Genomic DNA, 15,018 nt, shown 5'->3' with positions numbered 1-15,018 from the left:
GAAGAACAGAGCAAGCTTCAGCAGCTTCATCTTTCACCGTCGTGAGATATGGAGAGTGCCAGAGGCATCATGCTGCTGCGGTCGGAGGCTACGCTGTGCTGCTTGTGTTCTTCGCCTTCTTCAAATGGTGCCTAATTAAAATAATTGAGCAACTAATTTATGTATATGCAATTATTTTATTAAGTGTGTGGCTTGAGAGATATTGCTGTTTTAGTTATTTCTGGGTTGAGAGATAGAGAGATAAAGAGACTAAGTAAAAAGAGAAGGTGATCTATAGAGAAAGATGAGAGAGAGATGAGACTGGTTTCTTGGGTTTTTCTGGGGAAAGCTTTGGGTTGTTGGGTTTTTGCAGATTCAAGGTGGGGATTGTGGTGAGGTTTCATGGTGGTGAGATGAAAAAAAGAAAGAGAACCGACATAGCTTTTTGTGTCGTTTCCCACAGACGGCGCCAAATGTTGATGCACAAAACCGGAAGTCTTGGAACAACGTAAATCCGACCGTGAATCTGCAAGAAAGTTAATAACACAAGATGTATCGTGGTTCACCCCAAGGTTTGGGCTACGTCCACACTGATTGTATTTCTGAGGGAGAGAGAGAGAGCCTCGGTAATGAATCTGATAGGCTCTGAGAGTGAGAGTTTGAGGGGGTAAGGAGCCTTAGGAATTGGCCTCCTCTAATTGTGAGGGTGAATGATCATTTTATAGAATAAGGACTCCTTACTTATTACATATTTACCCCTTCCTTTATCACATAATTACATTTAAGTCCCCCGAGTATTTGTACGAGATCTAAATACGAGGCCCTAAATATGGTATAAACAATATTAAAATTACTTGAGTTTTGTTGCATAAAGGTTTACTCAACAAAAGCCTTCGTTGCTCATTGTCTGACCTAACGATGTTCTGTCGTTGCCATAAACTCAATGCGATGATATGTTTCCATAACCGTGATATCTGCATGACTACAAGCTTCATTCTCCTATATCTTATGCAACAAAGTTCTATTTAATAGCGCAAGCACCCTTGTGCGAAGAACGACATTTCGTTCGTCATGCAAACGCTTTTTTTCATGAGCTTTGATCAAGGACAACTTTGCGATGAAGCTTTCATAGTGTTAATATTTAAACAACGAAATATGTCTTTGCACGACGAACTTCGCTTGTTCGCGAGAAGTGTTAATGTAGTAGTGATACTATCTGCACTAATGATTATAAGATGTTAATATGTAAATATGTACAACTTTAGAGAAATGAAGAGCCTAGATTAGGCACTTTGAAATAGATCGTGAACCGCACATAGAAAACTAAAACAAAATAATTAATTGATCATTACTTCACCGCCGAGCCCCACATAGGTGAATGAAGTGGAGGAGCCAACAAACAAGTCGCATCGCACAACTTGCAAAGTTACCAATGGAAATCACTCGGAGTGATCCAAATGCATATGGTGCCTAATTAGTTCAAATCTTTTCAACTACGATGAGAAATGGCGTGCATATGTGTTTGGGCCCAAAATATTAGTTTGGGCCGAGTATAGAATCATTCTCGGCCCGGAAGGCCTTATGACAAGGTTACCATGGAGCGTTTAGTTCGTGGGCTTTCAAACCTAGGTCGGTTAAGCTATACTACAAGACGAGTCGAATCCTGGCGTAATAAGGAGTCTCGGCGAGATTAATAACCCGGAAGTGAATCCGGCTCGATGAAAAGATAGGTTCAAAATCCTGATGGGAGCATGAGTACTAGAGATGGTGTTTGATTAGAAGAAGAAGTCCTAATCCGAGTAGGGTGTTAACTCGACCTATAAGGTATCCGGTGCTATAAATAGAGGAGACTGTGCATCGTTCAAGCCTCTCCAATTCAACACACAACTGCCCTGCGCAAACTCTCTCAACAACTTTGAGATTTTTTATTTTCTCTTTTCGCTGACACATCTTCCGTTGGCATCAATAGCATTGTGAAAGCAACCGATGATGTCTTCAGTCGGCATAGATAGCTCTGTCGTCGTAGAATCAGCCGATCTCGCAGCATCTTCCATTAGCATCAACAACACTGCGGCAAAGACGGTTGGTTACCTATCCAAGTCTTGGTCTAGAAGGATTTCTGAATCCTTATTGATCGAGGTCATCTCATTAGCCTTCTCGACGAAGTGAGGTGTTTCAGCTTACTGAGCTCGGTGCATTGCACGCCGAGTTATTTTATGATTGGATATTCTCAAGTGGGCTTTAGAGTTAGGCATTCAGATGGCCAAACCACGTTCACTATTAATACTTACATCGGTTTTGAGTATTTATGCCCTTACACTTTGGTGTTGATTCGGCATGAGTTTACTCTGACGAATACCATCACTGTCACCGAATCCGACAACGACGATTCGTGAACTTCGTAAGAATAGTAGCCTTGTCTTCAGGTTCGAGAACCCAAGAGACCGAGACGTGTTCCTTCCTCGGTCGTAATCGTGAGGCGCAGAAGTCAGCCGAGCACCCAACGTAACATCAATAAATTTTACTCCTCAGCCGAGCTTGTGCCAATTGGCACGCCCAGTGGGACCCAGTGCTAAACTACGAAGTTCATGCCAATTGAAATGCGATCGGTAAAAAAGAAAACAGCTATGGGAAAATCAACAGCTGATTTGCCAATTCAGAACATAGGACAAAGTGTGCCACATGAGCAGAATCCCCTTAACGCTGTGACACCTGAGTTCACAAGCGCGACTCGTCGAGAAAGGGAAGTTAATCTCGGCGGTCAGTTTCGTGGTCTAGAAATCCCTAACAGCAACACCTGTGTTCTCAATGAAGGGATAATAGAGGATTGTGGCGAGGATGGTGGTGAAGGATCTGATCCACTAACAAGATCATTTTTTCGAAAATGACTTGACGAGTAGTCTCGGACGGTTGAACAAACGTTTAGTCGAGGAATCGATAAACTTCATGACGTGATACGCAATACCAGTGAGGCACAAACTAGATTGCTTGAAATATTGGTTAGTAAGGTCAGCAACGGTAAGTCTTTCGATCTTGCCCAGCACTTGCCACCAAGAAATAATCTGTTACCAATTGTATCGACCGAGTCAATCCTTGCTTGGTTCAAACCAATTAACTTGGAAAAAGGAGGAGGATCAAATAGTAGGTCAGACGGATCCGACCATAGAGTAGAAGCAACACCCGTTGATATGATCGAGGTCCAACGGATGATTGATTCGGCCATGAAGAAAGGGCCGAAGTTCCCTAAATTTATACATCTGTATCCAGTTTATGTGGAATAGTTCGAATACCTTAGAGGTTTCAAAATCCCAGATTTTAGCCTTTTTACCAGAGAATCATCCTTATCCTCGTTAGAACATGTGGCTCGCTTCAACGCGTAATGCGGAGATGTCAATAGCGACTTTCACAAGCTAAGACTTTTCAATTTTTCACTGACCGGTTCAGCATTTGCTTGGTATATCAACCTCCCACTGAATTTCGTCCAGAGTTGGGAGGAGTTGGTCGAGAAATTTCATGAGCAGTTTTATCGGCCAGGGATGGAAATGTCAGTGTCCTCATTAGCAATGATGGCTCAAGCATCCGATGAGTCACCAATGGATTATCTTACCAGATTTAAATCGGCCAGGAATTGGTGCCGAGTACCTCTCCCCGAAGTCGAATTTGTCAGACTTGCTCTGAATGGTCTTGACGTAGAATACAAAAAGAAATTCTTGGGGGCAAACTTTCGGGATATGTATGAACTAGCCCAGCATGTCGAGCAATATGATTATTTGCTCCGCAAAGAGAAGATCTCGAAAGCTCCATCCCGTGGGACGATCTACAAAAATCCCACTATCAGTTACGCATCGATCGAAGGTGAATGCGTCAGCGTGGACGCAGCTGAGATAGTAATAGATAAGCCATACGTTTGCAAGGCACTGACTCAAATTGATTCTAAGGAAGTCAAAACCCACTCGGCCATTGAAGAAACAATGAAAACGTCAAAAGTTTATACTTTTGATATTACAAAGGCCGACGTAATTTTTGATTAATTGTTATCAGCGAAGATCATCAAACTTCGGCCCGGGCATAACATTCCCAAGGCCGAAGAGCTTAAAGGAAAGATATATTGCAAATACCATAATTCAAGCAAACATACGACGAATAACTGCGTCGTGTTTCGAGACAAAGTCCAAAACTGGATTGATAACGGCAAACTCAGATTTCCAAAGAAGAAGATAAGTGTTGATACCGGCCCATTTCCCATGGCAACAGTAAATATGGTAGATGCTCGCCTACCTAGGGACAAAGGAAAAGGGAAGGTAGAGGTTGTTACAACGCAACGCTTTCTGAATCAGAATTCTCGGCCATGTTTCAATGCTGATTTTCGTTCAAACAAATCATCTACAGCTTTAACGGGACCCGCTATTGTCAAGCCCATGACAAATTACAGCACTAATGAAGAAGGTGGGTCAGCGGTTTTATGCAGAAAGTGTAAACCAAATGTCAACGCCAAGCTGAAGGAAAAGTCATCTCCGGCTATAATGGACCAACCTACAGTCGCAACATAGCAAAAGGTGCTCGACGCAGGTCAACATTAAGGGGTTTTTGATGCTCTATTTTATGACGAAGATTATTACATACGTAATTTTAACAGCTCGAAATCATACCAGAGCAAAAAAACTTTCAAACCTCCTGAACCTCTAGACCAGTATTGGTATACATATCACTATTCGAAAGGCGTATACACTGCACTGTCCAAATCCCAGAAATGTCGGCACCAAAGAGTAGACTGCATGGCCCGCCGACGGGCAGCCCAAGAAACTTCAATCCCTAAATGGCGGCCGAAGAAAATGGTTGCCAATGATGATGAACGACCATCCCCAACTATTATGACAGAGCTGGTTCAAGGGAAACGGTTGGTCAATTGAGATGTTGAAACCACATTTGAAGAGGCTGATAAACGGTTCAAACTTCTTCTTCAGCCCGGGGAAATGAAGGCATGCTTCGAGCATTTCAGGCAAGAAGCTGAAAGCAAACTGTCCCCGCCAACCCCACAAGAACCTTTGATCAAAATTCGACGGAATTTACATCCACCATTCCTCGGGGAGGCCTTGGAATATATGCGAGAGTTTCATAAAAAGCATTCGGCTAACGATCTATATGGTTTGTCAAAAGCATGTCAAGATACAATCGATCTCGTCTTAACTTGCCCAGATGCCGAGCGAATTATTCAGAAGACCTCAGACCCAGGATTGAAAGCTAGGTTCTAGCACATACGAGAAGCTCGAGTCATTGGCTTTGAAGTCGACCCATACACTGATATCGATGCAGTAAACCTTCCTTTCTCATTGGAGGACCTTCAGTATTTACGATACCACTTCGAAGTCTTTTCAGCCGTTTCTCTCTTCGACTTTACGACCGATGAAATAACACGAGTCACACGGTTGGATGCCTATCTCGACACCAGGGATGCCCGTATAATGTACCAAGAGCAAGCTCGTATCCTGGCACCAATCCCAGGCACAATTCCGATTTCAGACGCACCTGAGGCACCTACACAAAACAAATAGACTTCCTAAGAGACACTGCGGGAACAAACCATTGAAGAAGGAGTAGATGAGTCTCTTAGTACAACTCTGAAGGAAGCAGATGCCGCAGTCGGTGACCAGGAAAAAGAGGAGCCTGAAGAGGATGATCGTAACCCAATGGGCCCGTCAATCCTGGATAACATGGAAATTAATATGGTCCATGTTTTGCCCATTGATTTTCAGTCGCGCACATCTCAACCGAATTTCCTCGATTGCGACGTAGTTACCGAGGAAGCCGATCACATTGATTTTGTAACTGTTGCCGAAGTTGAATCAATAACAAAAGATGACAACCTCAAGGTAGCTTTGGCCCAATTATTTCCTCGATCATCATCAGCCAAACTTCATCATTTGAAGCCATTGTATGTAACGGCCCATATCGAAGGGTATCTAGTCTCTAAAGTTATTGTCAACTGTGGAGCCACTGTCAATATCATGCCTGTAAACATCATGAAGGCGTTACGTCGCTCCAATGACGAACTTATCCCCTCTGGGATCACAATGAGTAGTTTCGTCGGAGACAAATCCCAAACCAAAAGGGTGCTTCCTTTAGCGGTAAACATTACCGGCCGTAATCACATGACTGCATTTTTCATCGTCGACTCCAAGACCGAGTATAATGCACTGCTTGGTCGAGACTGGATTCATCAAACCAGCTGTATTCCTTCATCATTATATCAAGTGCTCGTTGTTTGGGACGGCAAATCGGTCATTGTTCACCCGGCCGATAGTCAGCCATTCGAAGCTAACATGATCCAAGCACGGTATTATGATGACCACGTCGGCTACATCACCTTACAAGGTTTCAATGATGAAGGACGGTCGACTCGGATTTCTGTTCAGAAAGCTATCGAGGTTGGTGCCAAAACTGTCCATCAGGATTAGGCGAGACTCGGGTTAGCTAACTTCATCCCCGACCTCGATGTTTGACACCAATCAGGAAAAACGTCAGGTCGCGGTTTCATCTACTATGGAACGACTGCTGGCTCATTGGTATACTATATCTAAGCAACCAAATTCAAGTGTTAACCTCGTAGATAATGGTCATGTCTTATCTCTTGACAAAATTCAAGCTGCCCCGGTCGAGCTCGAAGACAATCGGCCCAAGTCAAGGACCCGTTGGAAGAAATTAATGTTGGGACGGCCGATGACCCACGTCCTTTATTTATTAGTGCTTTGCTCCCCCAACCTATGAAAGCTGAACTTCATGCTCTGTTTGAGGAGTTCAAAGATTGTTTTGCTTGGAGCTGCCACGAGATGCCTGGCTTAGATCGCACTCTCGTCGAACATGAGTTACGTATTAAACCTGGGTGTAAACCCTTCCGTCAACCACCTCGATGATTCTCGACTGAAGTGCAACTCGGCATCAAGGATGAACTGGTTCGTCTCTTGAAAGCAGGATTCATTCGGACAGCTCGATACGTCGAATGGTTAGCAAATATCGTTCATGTTTTAAAGAAAAGTGGTGCATTGCGCATTTGCATCGACTTCATAAATCTGAATCTGGCAACTCCCAAAGATGAGTATACAATGTCGATTTTGGGTTTGTTAATCGATGCTGCAGCGAATCATGCGATCTTATCTTTTATGGATGGACATGTCGGGTACAACCAAATCTTCATTGCCGAAGCCGATGTGCACAAGACTGCTTTTCACTGCCCGGGGGCACTCGGTACGTACGAATGGGTTGTGATGCCATTCGGCCTCAAGAACGTCGGTGCCACGTACCAACGAGCAATGAACACCATATTCCATGATTTAATTGGAACTATCGTCGAAGTCTACATCGACGATGTTGTAATCAAATCTAAACGCCGGCAGTCACATCTGGATGATCTCTGACATGCTTTCCTGCGCATGCGTCAACACAACCTCAAAATGAATCCTGCCAAATGTGCCTTCGGTGTGTCAGCCGGTAATTTTCTCGGTTTCCTCGTGCACCATCGTGGGATTGAAGTGGATGAAAATAAAGCACGTGCAATCATCAATGCCCCACCCCCGACGATGAAGAAACAACTCCAGTCCTTACTCGGTAAGATAAATTTTCTCCGCCAATTTATAGCTAACTAAGTGGGTAAAATGAAAGCGTTCTCTACGCTTTTGAAACTCAAGGACTCAGATAAGTTTAAGTGGACAAATGAGCATCAGGCGGCGTTTACCCAAATCAAAGTCTCCCTCACAACAGCACCTGTCCTTGTCCCACCTCGGCGCGGTAAGCCTCTCAAGCTATATATCTCGGCGGTCGAAGAGTCCATTGGCTGCCTCCTCGTGTAAGACAACGACGCCGGACTAGAGCAGGCTATTTTTTACCTAAGTCAAAATCTCAATCAACCAGAGATCAATTATTTCGCCGTCGAGAAGCTCTGTCTAGCCGTATTTTTCACCATTTCCAAGCTTCGACATTACATGCTCCCATCAGTAACCTAAGTCATTGCTCAGACCGACGTCATCCGTTACATGCTCACCCGACCAATCGTAAAAGGCTGAATTGGGAAGTGGACAATGGCGTTGTTCGAGTTTAGCTTGCAAGACGTGCCCCAGAAAGCTGTCAAAGGCCAAGCACTATCTGATTTCCTTGCTCAACACCCTTCCCCATATGGTTTTGGGGGCAACGACATCGAAATCGGCATGGTTGAAATGCACGATAACTACTGGACGATGTACTTTGACGGTTCAAGTACTTCATCCTCGGTTGGCGTTGGAATTGTCATTTAATCCCCAAACCACGTTTGTTGGTATTTTTCGCTCAAGTTGGATTTTGAATGCACAAATAATCAAGCTGAATACGAAGCCCTTATCATCGGCCTTGGAATCTTTCATGACTTGCGAGCGACCCGTGCCCTCATCCTTGGCGACTCAGAACTTGTGATTAACCAACTTAATGGTTCTTTTCGATGCATGAGTTGTACCCTGGTACCCTATCACATGGTCGCCAGCTATTTGGCCAAATCCTTCGACGATATTACATTTAAACATATTTCCCGGATTCATAATACCGACGCCGACGAATTGGCGTAAATCGCCTCCGATGCACAACTCCTTAGGGGCAAGCTAGGCCAAGAAATACCCGTGTTACGACAGCTATACCTGACATTGGTTAACCAGCAAGTCCTTCGACGTGACAACGTGATACGCACAAGAGTAATGTCCTTACCTTCGTTGTTAGACCGACAAGACCTTACAGATGTTTACGCCATCGAGGCAATACCAGATGATTGGAGAAAGCCCATTATGCAGTATCTTGACAATCCCAATGGCAAACACAGTCGCAAGACAAGAGTTCACGCCACAAACTATGTCATGTATCAAAACGAGTTATACCGAAAAGGTGAAGATGGTCTATTACTGCTATGCCTCGGCCCCCAAGAGGGTGCTCAAGTAATCACAGAAGTCCATGAAGGGGTTTGCGGAGCTCATCAGTCCGGACGTAAAATGCGATGGTTGCTTCGACGACACGGCTATTTTTGGCCAAGAATACTAAAGGATTGTATCGAGTTCGCACGAGGGTGCATACAGTGTCAGATTCATGGTCTTATACAAAGGGTCCCGGCCGAATCATTACATTCAGTCAGCAAACCATGGTCGTTTAGAGGATGGGCCATGGACGTAATCCGCAAAATCACACCATCTTTAGGGGCTGCCAAGCACACATGGATATTGGTAGCAACTGACTACTTCACTAAGTGGGTCGAAGCAAAATCGTATGCCGAGCTAACGTCTAAAGAAGTTTGCGACTTTGTGGAAGAACACATTGTGACCAGATTCTACGTACCAGAAACGATCATAACCGATAATGGCACAATCTTTACAGCCGAAAGGTTTAAAGAATATACTGCAAGTTTGAAAATTTGGCTTGAACAGTTTACACTGTATTATCCACAAGCAAATGGGCAGGCCGAGGCAAGTAACAAAGTGTTGATCGGCATTCTCGAGAAAATAATAAAAGAAAGGCCTGGCATGTGGCATTTAAAGTTGAATGAGGCTTTGTGGGCATATCGAACATCGCTCCGATCGACGACTAGGACAACCCCGTATGCACTAACTTACGGACACGATGCAATGTTACCAGTCGAGTTAAGCATAAATTCGTTGCGAATAATGGAACAAAGTAGTCTGTTCAGCGTCGAATATAATCAGTCCATGAGACAGGAGTTAGAAGATTTAAAAGAAGCACGACTTGATGCTTATAACTTGCTGGTGGCACAAAAATAGATTGCCGAGCGAGCCTATAATCAAAAGGTCCGACAGAAAACATTTGGCGAATGAGAGTTAGTTTGGCAAATGGTGTTGCCCGTAGGAATTAAAGATCCCAGGTTCGGCAAATGGTCGCCAAATTGGGAAGGGCCGTTCGTCATACATAAGGTTCTCGGTAAAGGCGCATATCATCTTAGAGATCGGACCGGTTTAGTTCACAGATTACCAATCAATGGGAAGTTTTTAAAGGAATACTATCCGGTCACATGGGAAATCCGGGAATAGAAATTCATTTCATTAAGATCGATAAAAGAATACACAAATTGAATAAGTCAATCAGTTTACATTGGAATAAATTCAAGGTGAAGAAGGAAGAAGAGTGCTGAGAAGGGCCTTTAACTCCAACCACAGCACCTCGCCCATTATGACCTCAGCATGTCGGTTCTTCTTGTCCATCTTCAACTGCTCGATTCACTTCACCCTCACTGCATACTCGGTTAAATAATCTTTGCCGCCCGACTCAAAGTCATTTGCAAGCTCAGAAGCAATAGCCGACCCTCGTTTTGCCAATTCGGCTATTTGATGGTCAAGGTCGGCCAATGCTTCTCCTTTCACCTTTAAGGCATCTATCTTCGGCTGAAGAGCGTCTTGGACGGCCACGGCTGCTTTTAGATCTTGTTCAACCCTCAGAGCGTTCTCGAGGACACTAAAGGTTTCCCGAACGCGCTTCAAGGCAGACGAAGCTTAAACGATAGCCTCGTCACTCATCTGACATCGACTCCGAGATTGTTTAGGCATGCACCCAACAAATCAGGACCTTTGAGCTCAAGGACTTGCGACGCCGAGAGAGACAAGACTTCTTGTAATCGAGCCAGAGCAGTTGAATCAGTGGGTTCAGTTATGGTGGTCGAATGACCAGCCGCTCCGGTAGTGCTTGACAAGAGAGATTTAAACTCAACTTCCTATGAAGGCTGCACCCAAAAATCAGTTTAAGCTCAAGGACATCACGAAAAATATAGCAAGAGGGTTTTGTTTTAAACCTGCCGAAATGAGACTTCGGCCATATCTTCAGGTTCGTTGCTCGAACCTAAAGAACTTAATGGTCGAGCCCAGTGTCTTAGACTGCTTCTTAGTTCACGTGGCCGATGCAGGTTATCTACGTTCGATGGCCATTGAGGCGGCCAAGAAATATAGATAACACCCTTCGGCACGTAGAATTTTTGATGAAAAGAGTGGGCAGGCACCTGACATTTAATATTTTCCTGGTTTAGAGCTCTAAGACAGAAAAATAACCAAGGAAAGCGGTAGGGTTACTTACGAAGGCCGAAGTGGCTTCTTGGGGAGGAATGTTGAAGTCCTGATCCTGTGGATGAATGGGTGTTTCCGTCGTCACTTCTGGCTCTACGGCAAGTCGTTTGCCACGATCGGCTGCAGAAAGGCTGATTTGGACAGCTACCTCGGATGCAGGTGAGATTGATTGCAAGGTTGAAGGCGACCCGCCAGCGAAATCTCATCATTCCCATCGCTCTCCTCTAGCTCTACGACATGTCGTTTGCCACGGTCGGTCGCAAAATGGCTGACTTGGACAGTTGCCTCGGATGCAGAGGGAGGTTGATTGGTTGAAGGCGACCCATCATCGGAATCTCGTTGCTCCCGTCGCTCTCTTCTAGAACGACTGTCGTGTGTTTTGGATTTTTAGGGGGAGTTCTCTCGGCCAGGGGGACCTCCTCTTCCACGACAGGTACAGCGGCCGACCCCAAAACTACAGACAGCTCGACCAATGGAGCAGTCATTGGCCTGGTCACGACTGGAGGGTCAAGACGAGCTTTGGGGGCTTGACTTGTCGGAGCCGGCTGCACGACCGTCGGGATGCGTACAGCTAGGGTGGAAGGAGAAACATCGGGAGTGGCTGTTCCTGACGTTTGGCTAGAGATGACATGAATTTCTCGTTACCCTTTGTTTGCCAATTTCTTAACGCGTTTTGTAAGACGAGGGACTGCAACGGCCGTCTTAGTCTCCTGTCGGGGTCGTTTGCTCGGCTTGGAAGAGGAGATTGCCTTTTTCTTGGTTGCAATTGCAGCCAGCACTTTTACCTTCTTCGACGCTCGGCTGCCTGAGAATTGAGAGCCAAGTCAATAACAGTAAGGATATATATATATCCAAATATGTAAAGGAAGCTATATACCATGGGTAGCCTTTTTAGGTTGGGGAGTAGGAGCCTTGTGGGGACGATCGCCGAAGATCTTGTTAATGACATCTTCAACCGGTGCGCTAAAGAAGCTATTAGTGTATTCTTCCCACCAATCGCCGAAGGTATTGGTGCTAAGAGATTCTGGAGTGGCTGGTCAAAGGTGGAATTTTTGGCATCGCCCTTGGAACTCATTTTTGGCATCATCGCATTCCTTCTCTGAAGAACCAGGTTCGCGTCTGCGGCTTAGGACGGACCGTGAGAAGAGAAGGGGGACCGGGCAACCTTGGAGGTATCTAAGTTGCCGAGCGAGGAAGTTGGGACGATACACTTCCCAACCCGCTCGGCAACCCTCACAACTGAGAAGCAGGTCGCGGGTAAGGATTGACAAAGGTTGGCATCTTCATTCGCGCCCCACACGGATGTAGGAAGCCTGATCGACAAAGGGTATTTTCGACGACGACAGATCAAGAACTCGTCATTAGAAAGATCATCGAGAACGAAAAAGTATCTGAACCCTTTTTTAGCTTGGTGGGGGATATTGGCCGAGAAGCTAGCTGAGGGCCGAGCACTTCCGTAGGCGAGAAATCAGCGATCGTTGGCCGAAGAGGGGCGAAGTAGACCTGCAACCAGAGTTGGAAGACCCAGAAAGGACCATTCTGGTGCGGGTCGACCTTATCTAAGGTCGTTTTGGCCAAGCAGCGTAGGAGATGGGTGAAAATGGCCGGGCTGAGTGCCAAAGTGTGACCGCTAGCCAGAGCTTCGGCCACTGGCATGTTCTCGACCAGACATTTATTGGATTTGGTACAACAGATAAATTTGTTGTACCAATAGAAGAGGAAAGCCTCGTGTTCCCCTTCTTGCAGAGCCTCTTCTCCTAGGCCGGTAAAATGGAGATAGAGGGTGTTATAGTTGAAGAAGTTTTTGTGAAGTTTGTGAACCTCTTCTTTCGAGGGTGCTTGGCCTTCACTGTTCAGCGTCTCAAGGGCCAGTTTGTCAAAAAGCGCCTTCAGGTCAAGGTTCAACGGATACCCAGAGAGGGCGGCGTCGATTGGGATCCCAGTCGGGGAAGTCCCCAAGATGGCAGTACTGTCAAGGATGGTGGGACCAATGGGGCCGAGAGGGAGGACCATGGTGTTAGTAGTTGAACACCAGAAGCATAAGGCTGCTAAGAGGAGCTCCTTGTCCAGGATGACTTCCATGGATGAAAGGTGAATGGCGTCGTAGATGCCTAGGGCTTTCCATTGCTTGCCGAAGAGTTTTTCCATTCGTATGACCCAAGCTGCCCAGGCTGTAGTGGTCGAGGGCCATGAACTTTGAGGCCTTGCTAGGTCCCACTTCGACCATTCAAACACTTGTAGCAAGGGTGATAGGCAATGCTCATTGAGAAGTCCGATGATGGTTGGTGGTACTGCCGCTTTGAAGAGATGACCCAAGATTTGATGAGGGGTGCTCATGTCACTTTCAAAAGAGATGGTTTTGATCGAACTTCGATCAATAATTTTCTGGCATTGGTCACATTCCTTGGAAAGCTTGGAGATGAAAAAGGTCATTGTAAGTAGGTTGAAGATGCGACACAAGATCAATTTTCTGGGTTGGGGGGTTTGAAGACGAAGATCTGGAAGAAAGAGATTCACTGGAGAATGAGGGCAAGAAATTTCAAAGAGTTTGATAGCGTAAAGAACAAATGACAGAATTTCGGTATTTATAGAATTGTGGAAGGAAGGGCAATCGTTCGAAATTCAAAATGAAGGGTAAAATCGACCGAAGAATTCGCTAATCATAATGAACATTTAGAGAATCCAGTTGAAAAGACCAAGGGTTTCGTGTTTTGGGGGGCGCACGATTGCGTGTGGCGGCGAGATTTATGGTGAAAGACGTTTTGGCGTCTGCACGATGGTGAATGGTTCACGGATCAAGGTGGCATGTTTGTGCTTAACAACAAGGTCATAATGGTATGACGGTTCAGGGAGCCGCACGCTTTAAATGTCATCATTAGGGATTAGCTGTGTTAAAGGATGCCACGTGGTGTATTAGTCAGCAGGATCAAGATCGTGTAATCGTGCTTAATAAATGCGCCTTGGAAATAGAGTATTTGTATTTTGAGTATTAGTTTCGCTTCTTCAAGGTCGGAGCTCCACCAGAGGATTCAAGCCAAAGACCTCAGAAGCGAGGGGGCAATGTTTGGGCCCAAAATATTAGTTTGGGCCGAGTATAGAATCATTCTCGGCCCGGAAGGCCTTATGACAAGGTCACCATGGAGCGTTTAGTTCGTGGGCTTTCAAACCTAGGTCGGTTAAGCCATACTGCAAGACGAGTCAAATCCTGGCGCAATAAGGAGTCTCGGCGAGATTAATAACCCGGAAGTGAATCCGGCTCGATGAAAGGATAGGTTCAAAATCCTGATGGGAGGAAAAGTACTAGAGATGGTGTTTGATTATAAGAAGAAGTCCTAATCTGAGTAGGGTGTTAACTCGATCTAGAAGGTATCCGGTGCTATAAATAGAGAAGGCTGTGCATCGTTCAAGCCTCTCCAATTCAACACACAACTTCCCTGCGCAAACTCTCTCAACAACTTTGAGATTTTTTATTTTTTCTTTTCGTTGACACATCTTCCGTTGGCATCAACAGCACTGTGAAAGCAACCGGTGATATCTTCAGTCGGCATAGATAGCTCTGTCGTCGTAGAATCAGCCGATCTCACAGTATCTTCCGTTGGCATCAACAGCACTGCGGCGAGGACGATTGGTTACCAATCCAAGTCTCGGTCGAGAAGGATTTCTGAATCCTTATTAATTAAGGTCATCTCATTAGCCTTCTCGGTGAAGTGAGGTGTTACAGCATACTGAGCTCGGCGCATTGCACGCCGAGTTATTTTATGATTGGATATTCTCAAATGGGCTTTAGAGTTCGGCATTCAGACGGTCGAACCACGTTCACTATTAAGACTTACATCCGCTTTGAGTATTTGTGCCCTTACACTTTGGTGTCGATTCAGCGTAAGTTTACTCTGACGAATACCATCACTGTCACCGAATCCGACAACGACGATTCGTGAACTTCGTAAGAATAGTAGCCTTGTTTTCA

The 15,018-nt window shown here is 45.3% G+C and overlaps 1 long non-coding RNA gene across 1 annotated transcript; it reads right to left on the bottom strand.

Annotated features, from left to right (window-relative positions):
• Positions 1–208: 208 nt before the first annotated feature.
• On the bottom strand, positions 209–908 carry LOC126597405 (uncharacterized). Its single transcript, XR_007614239.1, has 2 exons — positions 546–908; positions 209–505 (listed from the first exon to the last, which is right to left on the bottom strand). It is a non-coding gene; the product is annotated as an uncharacterized LOC126597405 (long non-coding RNA).
• Between the last annotated feature and the right edge of the window lie 14,110 nt (positions 909–15,018).

Source organism: Malus sylvestris, chromosome 13 (genome assembly GCF_916048215.2).
Source record: "Malus sylvestris chromosome 13, drMalSylv7.2, whole genome shotgun sequence".
Classification (NCBI taxonomy): Eukaryota; Viridiplantae; Streptophyta; class Magnoliopsida; order Rosales; family Rosaceae; genus Malus; species Malus sylvestris.
Note: the sequence above shows the minus strand (reverse complement) of the source record. Positions and strands in the feature narration are given on the sequence as shown.